Source organism: Gouania willdenowi, chromosome 5 (assembly GCF_900634775.1).
Source record: "Gouania willdenowi chromosome 5, fGouWil2.1, whole genome shotgun sequence".
Classification (NCBI taxonomy): Eukaryota; Metazoa; Chordata; class Actinopteri; order Blenniiformes; family Gobiesocidae; genus Gouania; species Gouania willdenowi.
In genome coordinates this window covers 18,668,186-18,683,138 of record NC_041048.1, presented here as the reverse complement: position 1 = coordinate 18,683,138, position 14,953 = coordinate 18,668,186, and the positions used below count along the sequence as shown (strand labels likewise).

The 14,953-nt window shown below is 38.8% G+C and overlaps 1 protein-coding gene across 4 annotated transcripts in view; it reads right to left on the bottom strand.

The window, feature by feature from the left end:
* celsr2 (cadherin, EGF LAG seven-pass G-type receptor 2) overlaps window positions 1-14,953 on the bottom strand; it is a 90,932-nt gene that overhangs the window by 43,728 nt on the left and 32,251 nt on the right. The gene's annotated exons all lie outside the window — the stretch shown is intronic.

Genomic DNA, 14,953 nt, shown 5'->3' with positions numbered 1-14,953 from the left:
AGAGTTTGACTAGGATAAATCAACAGCACTACTTCAAACCCAAATACATTTAAATTCAGCAAAAAAGTTGTTTTGGCGTTTAGTTACTCTTTGACTCTCATATTGTTTAACACTGTATTTGGGACATTTTACATTAAGGTGTATGTGCCAACGACCAATTCCTTGTTTCAGCCAAAAAATAAAAAACTGACTCAAGTCAAAGGCACCAAATTATGAACAATGGGCTGTGATTGTCATAGAAATCCAAGGAATGGAGAAACTCGGCAATAAGAATTGTAACAAATGGCTTTTATATGCAAAGAAAAGACTATAAGGAAGTAAGGAGAGGCAACAGCCTGTGGTTGGTTATTTGTGACATCTACTTTATATGTTTTTAAATGATCTTCTTTGTGTTGTTGGAAAAAAATTATACATTTGGAGAAAAAAGACTTTTTTCTTTTTACAAATGTTGCTTTCAAATGCTTATTTTTAATATTTTCAAACGAGGTTGATATTTATATTTTCATTTCATTCATAAAATATTTTTAAACCTAAAATTTAAACCCTGCACCACTCTTGTTCTTTAATTTCACTGAATTAAGGGTGCAATGATGACTGTAAGAATGTTACAGTTACATCTGATTTTGTCCTGAATTCCATATCGATTAAAAAATATTAATGAATGAATTAATTGAAAAGTCCATCATCAATTTCAAATGTAAGGTTGCGCTTGTACCTTAAAATCCAAACTATTGGATCTCAGGGATATTACGATCTTTTTTTTCAGAAAAACACTGAAAAGTTTTGTATTTTTTATTGCAGCTATGGATTCAAGCTCAACATTTTTCTGACTTTTCAATAATCAAAGTTCTTGCTGTTAACATCTGTACAATCGTCGAAGTAAAAAAACAAGAAGTACATGTGTTGTTGCTGTTCATGCTACATGATAATGCAGCAAACAGATGCAGCTAGCTCGTCATCTTTAATACATCTGCAGAGATTCAGCATGACTTCAATTGAACAAAAAGAAGCACAAAAGTCTTCACAAACAGGGCAGTAAACTGAGGTCAATGCAGTGTGTCATCAGAGCTGCCTTTGGCGCTGAGACAGCAGACAAAAGACTGAGAGCGAGCGCTTTCTGAGATAGAAGCATGTCCGTCAAACTGCTCTGTAGACTCAGAAACTGGCACCGATTAATTAAATGGAGATAAATTCTAAAATTATCAACAGTTTTTAGTGAATGTTATGTGTAAAAATAAGTTGTTTTAATAGCTTTAATGACTACGTAGCCATACCATGCTGAAATTACTGCCTTTCATATGTGTTATTGTAATACTTGTTTAATACTTATGTACCAAATCATTCTGTGAATTAAACTACACCTTTTACTCCATGAGACTACTATGACCCAGACTTCATTGACATGGAGAATTATTGTCGCTAAAAAATCTTATTTGTTCTTTTCACAAACATGATATTTTTTCCTCTTGGGCGATATTATTTTTTTTACTAGGTTTGCGTCATACAAAAAAAATATTTTAGCACTAAATTGGGTGCACACAAATATAGATTGCACACAATGTTATGTTTGTGCTGGTGATTCACTAAGACTGCCTGTGCAAATGACATCAGGTGCAAAAGTAGTGAAGGCTGCACTGTTTAAAGCTGATATCTGGAGTTTCTGAGAAACGTATCGATGTCCCACTCTAGACAGTTTCACTTCCTCCCCCTGCCTCTGCCAATCTACCAGAAGCCACGCCTCTACTTTTCTGCACATGCATCGCGGACATAACAAGGTCACATTGGGTCGCATTGATATAGGTCTATGGGTCAGGTAAGAGCCAAAATCATATTTACCTGTTTGCTGTGTTTCCGTGCACAGTTCCACATTCACTTTGATTGACAGATTCAAAAACAGGAGGTTTTTGAATCTGTGGAAGTGTGGAAGTGTGGAAGTGTGCCCAGCATAGGGGTCTATAGGACGAAGGAGGGACTTATATACATTGACGTATATGAATGACCACCGCCAGTAGACCATAGTAAAAAACTAGTTAGGTATTTTTTTTGCATTTCAAAAGAATCATACATAAACATAGATTTCTCAGAAACTCCCGATATCAGCTTTAAATAATGGTTTTACGTTCATGTGCCAGAGGGAGAAACTCAACGTACTGTAGAAGGCTGTCTGTGTGGAAGTCAATGTTGTGGGGAAAACAAGAAGAACAGCGGATGAAGTCAAACAGAAGTGGATAGAACAAGAACAAATAACAAAAGCTCATTAGAAATGTTAAATTATTTTTCATTTCTTAATTCCAGAAATGTTGACAACACTCCTGTATTTTTGGCCTACGACTCCTCCTCTAACTATAACTGCTGCCATCTGTCGTTGAAGCTGTGACAGGTAACACATGCCTGTTAAACGTGCTAAAACTGCAACATGTGTTTGCACATGTGCTGTCAAGTTAGTGTACGTTTTTACGCACACAAACCTTTAGTAGTAAATCATGGCCCCGAGTTTTTCAACAGTTGTTTAGGAGTGTAAGCACAAGTGCTTTAAGATTCTTGTTTTACCAGAAGCACCAACATCAGTTCACTTATATTCAAATGAATCCTTCGTAATGATTAGTCAAAGTATAGTTTTGTATTAGTTCCTAATATGAAAGGTAAATGTAAAAAAATCAAAGCAGCAGTAGCTAGCTTAAAGACATGAGTATTAGATGCAGTTACAATATGACAATTTGCTACTTCTCTTTATTGCTGTGATCCAAATTGTGCCTCTCTGTCGCCTTGTTATGAATTTAGCATCTTGCTAAAGGCCATAAAGAACACACACTCAACAAAAATATAACCGCAACACTTTTGTTTTTGCTCCCATTTTTCATGAGCTGAACTCAAAGATCTAAAACATTTTCCATAAACACAAAAGACCCACTTCTCACAAATATTGTTCACAAGTGTTTAAATCTGTGTTAGTGAGCACTTCTCCTTTGCAAAGATAATCCATCCCACCTCATAGGTGTGCTTTAGGCTGGCCACAATAAAAGACCACTCTAAAAATGTTCCGTTTAATCACACAGCACAATGCCACAGATGTTGGAAGATCTGACGGAGCGTATAATGTGCATGCTGACTGCAGGAATGTCCACCAGAGCTGTTGCACAGGAATTGAATGTTCATTTCTCTACCATAAGCCGTCTCCAAAGGCGTTTCAGAGAATTTGGCAGTACATCCAACAGGAATCACAACTGCAGACCACGTGTAACTGCACCATCCCAGGACCTCCACATCCAGCATGTTCACCTCCATGATCGTCTGAGACCAGCCACCCAGACAGCTGCTGCAACAATCAGTTTGCACAACAAAAGAATTTCTGCACAAACTGTCGGAAAACGTCTCAGGGAAGCTCATCTCCATGATTGTCATCCTCATCGGGATCTTGACCTGAATGCAGTTTGTCATCGTAACCGACTTGAGTGGGCAAATGTTCACATTCACACATTTGATGGTGTCTGGCATGTTGGAGAGGTGTTCTCTTCATGGATGTTCGGCTTGATGTCCCAGCACAGAATAAACAGGTCCAAGAAAGTTAATAATTAATAATTTTGATTATTAATCCAAGTTAAAATGGAAAGAACTGATGTTGACGGGTAGAACCAAACTCAGCGACGTGATGGGAATGTACAACTCTGCCCGGCGGAAGGACCGAGAAGTTCATCTCCATCTGCTCTTCTGGAGGGACAACCTAGAGGACGCAATCGAAGTCATTCCTCAGGGAAACAGCTAACCTTCCCCAGGTTTCAGCCCCAGTGGGAGAGCACCGGGTCCTGATGGAAGACAGCTGCGTGGACAATGCCTGGACATCCCACGAGGACCTCAAGGAACCTCTGGAGCTTGAAAGAGCAAACCTTCCCCAGGTTTCAGCACCGTTGGGAGAGCACCAGGTCCTGCTGGAAAACTGCTGTGTGGATGACTCCTTGATGTCCTACAAGGACCTCAGGGAACGTCAGGGATTCACCAGAGAAGTAGGAAACCCCTCGAAAGCGGGAGGCTTCTCCCCTTAACAGTGGGTCCTATCGGACCAAAGTGGGAGGCCTGGAGTAGCAGCTGCAGCTACAACTAGTTTGCCCCCAGGAGGAATGGAAGACCTCCCGAAGGCGGGAGGCTTCTCCCTTAAACTGTGGGTCCAACACGCAATCAGAGGGAGAGCTCGAGACCCCACAGCACAACAAAAGTGAGGGCCGGCGCACGCTGGCTGACATGGGACCCCGGAAAGAGAGACATGCTTGGCACTGATGTCAAGGGTCACCCTTGGTGCAGGCTGAGAGCTTTCCGGGCTGAAGTCAACAAGCCCTCTACGGGGTGGAGCGAGCTGGCAGGACCAAACTCGTTCATCCGACAGGGGTGTCACCAAACAGAAGGAGGTCTCAAGGCTGAAGACATGGTCTGGATTTCAGACTGGATCCCTCTGAGAGGACAGTTCAACTTGATCGGGTACATGACGCATCCAGAAAAGAAAGGGGTAGTTCGAAACGTGGACGTGAGGACCTGCTCTGCCATTCCCGGCCCCTCAGTGGCCCATGGTGGCGGTGGGGTTATGTTATGGGCAGGCATATGTTATGGACAACAAACACAGGTGCATTTTATAGATAGCATTTTGAATGCACAGAGATAGCGTGACAAGATCCTGAGGCCCATTGTTGTGCTATTCATCCGCGACCATCACCTTGTGTTGCAGCATGATAATGCACAGCCCCATGTTGCAAGGATCTGTACACAATTCCTGGAAGCTGAAAACATCCCAGTTCTTGAATGGCCAACATACTCACCAAACATGTCACCCATTGAGCATGTTTGAGACGCTCTGGATAAGCGTATACAACAGCGTGTTCCAGTTCCTGACAATATCCAGCAACGTGGCACAGCCATTGAAGAGGAGTGGACCAACATTCCACAGGCCACAATCAACAACCTGATCAACTCTATGCGAAGGAGATGTGTTGCACTGGGTGAGGCAAATGGGGGTCACACCATATACAGACTGGTTTTCTGAGCCACATATCAGGGCTGTACAGTCCCAATCACACTGAGCGTCCTGATCAATAATTCAAACACGGCTCTATTTACGCAGCTCTGCAGGTCGTGCTGTGTGGCCACACCCTGAGAGCGCTGACAGCAGGAATCATTAGGCTGCAAATCACTGTGACGCCTCCGACATCTGGCTTTGTTTCGACAGGCAGACACAAAACAATGTTTACATCACAGTCTGACTGCATAAAACAGTCTTCTGTCTGTTAAAGTGGTTATCCAAGATGAATCAATGGATCCACAGTAAATGAGAGTAATACCAACAGTTGTGCATATGCTGCATCATTATTTACTTTATTTGTGATCTTCCTTCTCCTCCTTATTTATGTCACAGGCAGCAGTTCTATGTTGGCAATAGGGCTGGGCAATATATCAAGATTCAAGATGTATCAAGTTTTCCATTTTGGCGATATAGAAAATTACAATATCCCCTATATCGATATATTTTTTTAAAATTTTGCATTAAAATACTTGAGTCGCTGCTTTTGCTACTTCTCAGAACAGCATGAAAAGCACAGTTAGATGGATTTCTGAGTGCGTCCTAACCCAGACCTTCCCCTAAACAAGCCACACTACAGAACTCACTCACATGTGCTGTCCCTTATTGGAGAAATAAGCCAAAAGCGACACATATTGTGCAGCTGTTTGTTAATAAATGAGCCTGTGTGGCGTTCTGCATCAGCAAATTTAGCCAAAAAATAGTTTTTCTGGTCAGGTTTTATTTGAATTAAAAATATCAAGATTTATATTGGATATCGCTATTTTGAGAAAAAATATCGAGATGTGAGTTTTGGTCCATAACATTGCCCAGCCCTAGTTGCCAAATCTCTATAAAGAACAAAACAATGGGAGTATTTCCTCTGCTATAACGATGTACACGGTCCCTGCAGAAACGTTTCCTCAGAGATCCCAAACATGATGAGATGTTTCTAAGATACGAGGTTACACCTGAGAGTCACACACACACACACACACACACACACACACACACAACTCAAGGGGCTTGTTCCACGTTCACTATCACAGCAATTAAACAAGGAGGGCGGAGCAGGTGAGTCTGACTTTAAACTTCACCTCAAGCATGTCAACCTCTCATGATAATAAAGGAAAATAATGAGATCAGGTGATCAATACCAGCACAGAGAAATGACCTTCAGTCGCAGCTGTTGTCAGATCTTCTCATTGCATTAGAGGTCATTTGGAAACTAAAGATAACGAGTACATGAACATAAGATCTTTCACTTAAAGCTGGATATAACCATATGCTTTTGTGTCGTTATCCCTCATTTTCATCTTTTATCTCTCAACATTCTATTATAAATGAAGGTATACATATTGAAAATTCAGCAAAACAGCCTTAAACTGAGCATGATGCGGTTAAAGACACTTTTGAAAACATTCATTGTTAGGGAAGGTAGTATTTGTAGTTTAATAAATGACGCATAAGGTGGTCACATTTCTAGGTTCTTTGTGCCTTTTCTTACTCAGATTGTCAGTTTTCCTGTCACGTAAAGGAGATAACACACTGTAAACACAACCAGAGCCCAATATTTTCTCACTGTCACTCTCAATAAACCACTTACGGCAAAATAAAAATCAAATTGTCAAAGAATAAAAAACTGCGAATTAAATAAAGATTTAAATTAAGTGTAAACAGTGAGGAAAACCCTTAACCCTCAAACAGAAAGTGAGCAGTGGACTGAGGTAAAATAAAAAAAAAATTTGTTTAACTTGATGGATTTGCTATCAGTTTCATAAAAATGCTTATTTCCAAAATGATTTCTTAACAACTTAACAAGAATTTACAAAGAAAAACAATTAATCATCCCATGCAGAATAAAAAGTAAAGATTATGGCGCCAATTTTCATGGTGTTAACCACGTGGATTGATTTCCTGTCTGTGTGGGTGGCGTCTAAATAATGAAGTTTGATTCGGTGCATTCTTTGGCACAGTGCCGGGGGGACGCGGCTGCAATTTGCAAGAAAAGTGATCACGCTTTAGCCCTGCAAGGAGGAGGGAAATCAAAAATCATGTTCTCAGGATGCACAGAGATTTGCAAATCAATGTCCCAGTTTGTATTATTAACAATCACAAACTATCATTGATCTTCAATGCATGTTTGGCAGAGCAGATTATATCGTATTCGGCAAACTCAAAAGAAAAACACAGAAAATAAGATTTGGATGCATGACCTAAGAGTTTAAGGGAAACAAAGCATTTATTTACCAGCTGGAGTTACTGTGAACCGTTAAGTGTGCGTCAGATTGACCAAAGTGGGTGGTGTTAAAGAGCTGCTGGTCAGAGAATCTTTGGAGCAATCATACAGTATGTATCAGCAAAGCTCCCCCAGTGTGTCTGCAACAAGAATGTGACCGGACGCAACCTCACCAAGCTGTTGGAGTGGATGACAGCTGGGTTTCTGATCAAGTCCCTGTTCACGGAAATTACAGAAAACGCAACTTTGAATTAATGAGAGGATCTGATTTAGCAACAGTCACGACAAGCAACATCAACTCCCGGCAAATCAATTTTACCGGTTAAACAAGCAAAGTGGACAAATTTAAATTCTTTGTTTTTTTTGTGAAAAACAAAACTCTCTGCACTTGTAAGCGAGTGTGATAACATCTTGTTTCTGAACATCTCCAAGGAGACTGAGACAAATCTAAAAACTCACTTTGCACTGAGAGAGCAGGGATGGTGATAGCTGCCATCTGGAAAGGACTACGATCCAACAGTTTCCCAGCATGCACTCACTCACACACACACACACACACACACACACACACACACACACACACACACACACACACACACACACACACACACACACACACGCACACACACATAAAAGCACTAACATAAATGCACATGCATGTCTCTAACAACACATGGGTGCACACCAACAAATGCACATACAAAGTCGCTGATGCACCATTAACACAAATAGTCAAAAGATTGTCCCTGTACCTTTCACTGCACTTAACCACCCACCTGGAACACTGAGAGCAATTTAGCACTCTTCCACGCACGCACATGCACGCATACACACAACCACGCACGCACACATACATATACACACAAAAATAAAAACAGCTCAAGGCTGCTTTGTTAATCGGACAGCCTGATGTTTGAGTCACCCTCAAACATCTGCTACAGATATTCCGACTGTGCTCTGGCTCCTGAGTAGCTGATCTACCTGCAACTATGTCTAAATCTAGCCGACTGATGGAAGTGACTTTTAAAAAAAAAAAAGGAAATCCACCCACCTTATGTGCACTCGCTCATCTACTCTCTCGCTGCTGATTCAGGTTAAAAGTACCTTCAGTTTAACACCCACGACTCTGCAGGACTATGTAAGTGCCACACAAGCTAGACTCAGAACCCACACACTCAAAGGCTGACACTATTTCAGGTTTTATTAATGGCAGCACAAGTGACTGAAAAGACTTTTCTGTGCTTAACATCAAATGGGTCAAAGTCATTAATGGTTCCATTCTCTTTCTTTCACTAACTGTGAAAGCATTTTAAACAGCAACACCGTTTATGGTTTTACCTGTCAATCAATCAATCCATCAATCAATCAATCCATTTTTATTTGTATAGTGCTTTTCCTACAACGATGTAGCTCAAAGTGCTTTACATAGTTAAAAACACTCACAGATGCACACAGACACACAGGTTAAAATATAGATATATATGTAACGTACGGTAGTAATCAAAATTTAGAAATAAATTGGTCCTTAGCAGTCGGCCTTTCCCTGTTTCAGGTACATGCGCTAGTCATGCTTACAACATGAATTGTGTTTTCTTACCAATACACTAAAGATGTGCACATACAACTGATGCGGAGTAGCCATTATGCTGATTCAGGGGCAGTGTTAGCATTCGCATTAGCTTCCAACTTCTTTTTTTGATTTTTGTGCTTTTTTTAAAAAAGGTTTTTGAAGTGTTTTCCCCTCATATTTTCTATAATAAAGTTTAATTCAAACAGACAACACAATGATGCATGTTGTTGGAGAATTCTTTTCACACAGGACCTGCTGCAGATTGAGCAGTAAGGGTCCGGACATCCAGGGGGAAGAGCTGGAGAGGATATTCTAGTGATTCTGAGGACATTTCTGCCAGAGATGTGTGTGACGGTGGATCCGAATGGCCTCGCTTAACCTTGCACTTATCTAATAAATTCTAAAACATGTGATTATTATTCTTATGAGATTCGAAGAAGAATAGTGTTGCCATTTTCTTGCAATGGGAGTTTTTTGTTTTTTAAAGGAGGGTGCAGCATAAAAAGTGTGGGAGCCAATGATTTAGCATTATTAGTCTCGCTAATCCTACATATGAGGTTAAAAATGCTAAAGAAATTGGTAAACACAATAAACACAGTTAAAGTTATATTATGTAGACAGAAACCTATATTTATTTTTATTATAAAAAAGCGATCCCAGTAAAAGCTTCTAAAACTTTGGCTCAATTATGAATTATTCTATAGATATTTCACTGCAGTGTAAAACTTGTGTATATTTACTTTTTTGTAATAATAAACTGTGTGAGGGAAAAAGTACATACCATGGCACTTCAAAGACTGCATTAAGCAGTAAGGCCCTGACCCAATTAACCTCTCTGCAGAACCACAGGGCAACATCTCAATTATTCATTTCATACCGTATAAATTATCATATTTTAACACCCTTCCTATTTAAACTATCTCCTGTTCTCTGCACCACACACCAGATGAGCCAACGGTCTTTAACCCTTTGAGGATGGGAATATGTTTTGGGGCAAAGCAAATTTTTATTTTCTCTAACTTCACAATTTTGCTGGGGACAACCAAAAAAAAAAAAAAAAAAAAAAAAAAAACACTCCAAAATATTTTAATTCTTTTACTAAAAAACAAACAAACCTTCAGCTTCTGTCCTCTGCCATCGGTTTAATGTGTTTTTTTTACCAGGTGATTTATCACAGTTACGGGACACGCTCTATTTCTAGCTATCTATATTTCTTTATTTCCTTTCCTCGTTCCACTTATAAAAACACTCTGGACATAAAGATGCTCACATTTTGTTAAGCCGCAGCTGAATTTTTATTCTCTTACTGTCAAAGGCAGGCCTCAGAAACACATTAACGTTCTGCTCATTAGATATTAAAGCAATACACAACCCATGATCTTTAGATAATGGATCTAAAGGTGAATAATAAAACCTTCTTAATTCGTGTCAGAAGTGTCTTTGGAGTAATTTATTTGTCACTGCTGATACATCCATGCATACATTGTTTTTAACATTGGCTTATCTGAGCCATACGTGACGGATTTGTCCACCAAAAAACAAAACGTCACTTTCCATATATCAAATGTACAAATGAAAATGTTAAATCGCTTTCCATTGCTGGGTGAACTCTGTGTTGTGTGAAAATTTGAGCTTCTTTATGGTGTAACAATGCAAATATCTGCAGTTTCACGCCGACAGGACGTCGCTCCCACTCCTCGTGTTACAATTGTTACTCACGGTGACACATAATACAGCGGGATAGCAAGTGCAAGTATGACACTAAAGTGAAAATAATGTAAATTGTAATGAATGACCACAAGCAGTTAATGTTTTTTTGTTATCATCCTATTTAAAACTATGCTGGGAAAGGTGTAGGGCTGAAACGATTCACCGAGTTACTCGATGAACTCGTATACAAAAATTCCTTGAGGCAAAAATTGTGCCTCGAAGCATTGTTACTAGGGATTTAACGATTAATCGTAAGGCAGTTAAAAATCGATTCATAGGTATCACGGTTGATATCGATTTTCTGAAAATTGAATCGCAGTACTTTTTTAACCAGCAGAGGGCGCTATCCACAAGTGTAGGCGGCCCTGGCGGAGTCTGCTAATACTTTCTTTCTGGCTGCCTTCTACTCTTAAATATGTTAATAAATGATTCATTACCCCTTTAGCACCGAAAGAATATCTGTAATATTACTTTTTCTATTAGCTCTGTCTGCTAGCATAGCTTCTCTTCTTCACTGCAAGATATCTGCATGCCAGCCGACCACTGTGTTACCAGCGCCCTCTGCTGGTCCAAACAAATATGACGTAAATCAGTGCAATCGGTTTTTTTTTTTTCCCAATTGTTAAGGCACAAAATACATTTTCAGTTGCACTTTTAAAAGAAAAAGAACTATTATGCAGTTTTGCATTGTTTATTATAGAACCAGAATTTAAATTAATAGGCTTCATTTTCATTTGTATTATTCCTTTATTTATTTCATTCAAGATTTATTTTTAGTTAAATTGCATTATTTTGAATAGTTTATCAAGGAATTATTTTGACAATGAAAAATAAAAGGAAAATAGTACAGTATTTTATAGTTTTTTTCCCCCAAAAAAAATTTTGTCTACAGTCCCATTTTGTAAAATAAATCGTGAGAGAATTGTATCGTGAACCCAGTATCGTGAATCGAATCGTATCGGGAGTTGAGTGAATCGTTACATCCCTAATTGTTACATTCCCATGACACGCACTATACGTGCAGGGACCGCGCACCACTAGCGTCATCAATGCACGACAAACATTCTGCATTTAGTTGGCGCCATGGCGGAGAGTTAGCGAGAGAGAACGTCTAAAGTCTGGGATCATTACATCCTCAAAAATGAAGAAGACAAGGTGCCATCATGTGTTTACTGCAAACTATACCTGTCATACCACAGCAGTACGACTTCAATGATGCATCATCTGAACAGAAAGCATCCACAATGAAACAAGGTAATGTAGCGCTAATTTAGGCCTGGGCCGCTAATCAATAAATAAATTAATTAACCAAACCATAAATGAAAATGAACGTGGAAGTTTTTCCGGCCTCAATATATTGACATTTGCATGTGTATTTAGCTGCATGCCTGGAGAGCGTTAGCAACGGATATAAAACAGCAGATAACTCAGTCAGTTCTAATAATTTCTCTGTGAACCTGCAGCGTAATTACTCTAAAATAGCACACGACCACCAGACAATCTTAGATTTAAGTAAATCAAACAGTTATAGTCCGGTAGATGCGGCAACTCTAGTTTCAGATTGCTACAGCGGCGACACCCAGCGGCCTGTGTAGCAGCAGAGCCTCGTACCAGTGGTGTTCGCCAGCGGAGGAGACGTAAGCGGTGTGATCGGAAGCACGTGCGGCACGCGTGTACACACAAACCAGGGTAGATGGTCTTTAAATCCTTAAAAGGTAAAGTATTAAATTTGATGTAGCCAAATTTAAGGCCTTAAAAGCTTTACATTTGAGAAAAAGGGCATTCAATTTGAGAAATTGTAGCATTAAATATTGTGGTACGCCTCAGTGCGTGTGCTGTGGTGTTGCAGATTTTAAACACTGTCTCTGATCATCACTGTGACAATTCTAATGATGTCAGCAGCACATTATTTTGATATAGAATAGAAATACTTTATTAAGCCCGAGATAAATTAATTTTCTCAGCTGCTAAAAACATAATTCCAGTGTTTGTCAAACACATACACACACAGCTTCTAGGTTACCATAGCAAATAGGCTCCCCCCAGAAATGATATATTATTTGTTAGTAGTTAGTTAGTTGACTTAACTGTATTGTTATTTAATTGTTGGCACTGGCATTTATTAACACTACATGGTTAAATTGCAATAAATGGGCTCAGTTTTGGAGCCAAATGTAGTTTTTTTTGAGAAATAAAAGCCAAATGCTTGATCATTTTACAGCCACGTCATTTTCGTTAGGCATTATTTGTTTTGGTTGCTTAAAAACGCAAAAAAAAAAAAAGATATATCCGATCAATCAATCAATAAAGTGCAAGATAAATCGATTCCAAAAAGAATCGATAGCTGCAGCCCTCGAAAGGTGTGCTCCAGATATTATAAACACTAATTATTTTATTCATACAAAAAAAAAAAAAAAACCAATAAATGTAGAATAACTAAAATAACTAAAAAAAAAAAAAAAAAAAATCCATTAGCCAAAGTTATTTTCTTCTTTTTAAGCATAACGCTCAAGGTTGTATTATCTATATATTAAAGTAGAAGAAATCAAATACCATACAGGTATATTTTCTATAAAAACACAAATAACAGAAATGTAAAATAGTAGGAGACAGAAACACATCTGTGCACTCAGTGGGGATAAATCAAATTGATAGCTTATCACTCAGCCTTTTGTCTGGAGCCCCACAGTCATTAGTGGAGTGGACAGTCTGTGTCTACGAAGAGTCCGGCTCAATAAGGAGCTGAGGACGGGACAGATGTAGACGTTAGGAGCCCCGTGGGATCTTTGACAAGGAGAAAAATTAACATTTGGGAGCTGAACCGTGAACGGCTTGATATATATTGAGTCCCTCTGACTATGTAATGTCAAAATAGGGCTGCTCAATTCATCAAAACTCAATTACGATTTTGATTATTACACCAAACGATTACAAAAATAACAATCTCGAAAAAAAAAAAAATTTAAAAATTAAAACATTTTTTTTTTTTTACATATGTTTTATTTGCTAAATAAAACAAACGCACTATTTTGGACATCTACAAATAATAAAGCTTGGCACACGCATGTTTTTAATACTAACTTTGAGTTGTTTAATCCACACACATGCAAGCTCCTCCCCTTTGCCCCGCCCCTCTCAAAGCCAAAGCTCGTCTGCAGACCAACAATAAAAAAGTTGTTGCTAGTGGTCTGAAACATGGCAGGAGAAACGCAGCAAAAACACTTGGTAAACAAGTCAAAATCTCTTCTATTAGAACATTTTGGGTTTGATGATGAAGACTTAGAGCAAAGACATCACATGTAAGAAGTGTTTTGTTTTGTGCAAAAGTGAACATACTTGATTTTAGTGTTTGAAGGATTTTGTTAATGTTTAAAGAATATATTTAGTTTTTTTGTATAAAAAATAAATAACTTTTTGGTTGACAAATAATTGTTTGAATAATCGTGATTGAAATTATGCCTATAATAATCGTGATTATAATTTTTTCTATAATCGAGCATCCCTATGTCAAATGATAAAATATAAAAGAAAATCCAAAGCTAAAGCACTTATTCCTGAGGCTGCTGCTTCCTGATTTTGGTTGAAACTTCCTGTGTGACTAGTTAAATAAAAAAGAAGTCGTTTTTAAGTTAAAGTGATGGCTGAACTCCATTTTTTTCTTCCATTTTTAATGAAGAAAAATATTTTGAAAATACAAAGCACCCAAGGCAGCTGCTCACTTCATCAAAGACCAACAATAAAAAGCACATTTAGCGATGCCTGTCAGTAGCACAAAGAGCGTTTCAGTATTTGTTGCTCATTTTTTTCTTTAGAAGAACTTCAATCGCTTCCACACACGTAGGTTGTCTGAAGATGTTGCTGATAAATGTACCTGGCCGGGTCGGTGTGAGCGGGTGTGTGAGTGTCTTCAGGGCTGGAGGAGGGTCTTCTTCTACTGATTATTAGAGGTTGTAAATGACCACATTAATGCTCTAGCGCCCCCTCAAACTGAGGTCAAAAGCTAAATTGTTAGGTTTCATTTTTAGTATACTGTGCCCTTCTCAATTATTTATGAGGTCTTGCGGTCTGTGCACCCCTGGTTTACACCAACGTCAACTTCTGGTCTTTCACAGCAAGACTATTGAATCTCTGTTTTGTAATCAACAGATAACGTCACCTATTTTTTTTTTGTTTTGTCAAATCAGAGTACTGTCATCATTTGTTAATTTCATATTCACTTAGGTTGTTTAAATAAAGTTGCATCTCTATGGGATGTAACTTTCCTGTATTTTAGGTATATGTAAAAAACTCACTACCATGAACAAACATGCAACAATAAGCTAGCTCGGGGAGCACATGCAAACTTCACACACAAAAGCCACTTGCTATGCCAAATCCATGACTTTCTAACAGC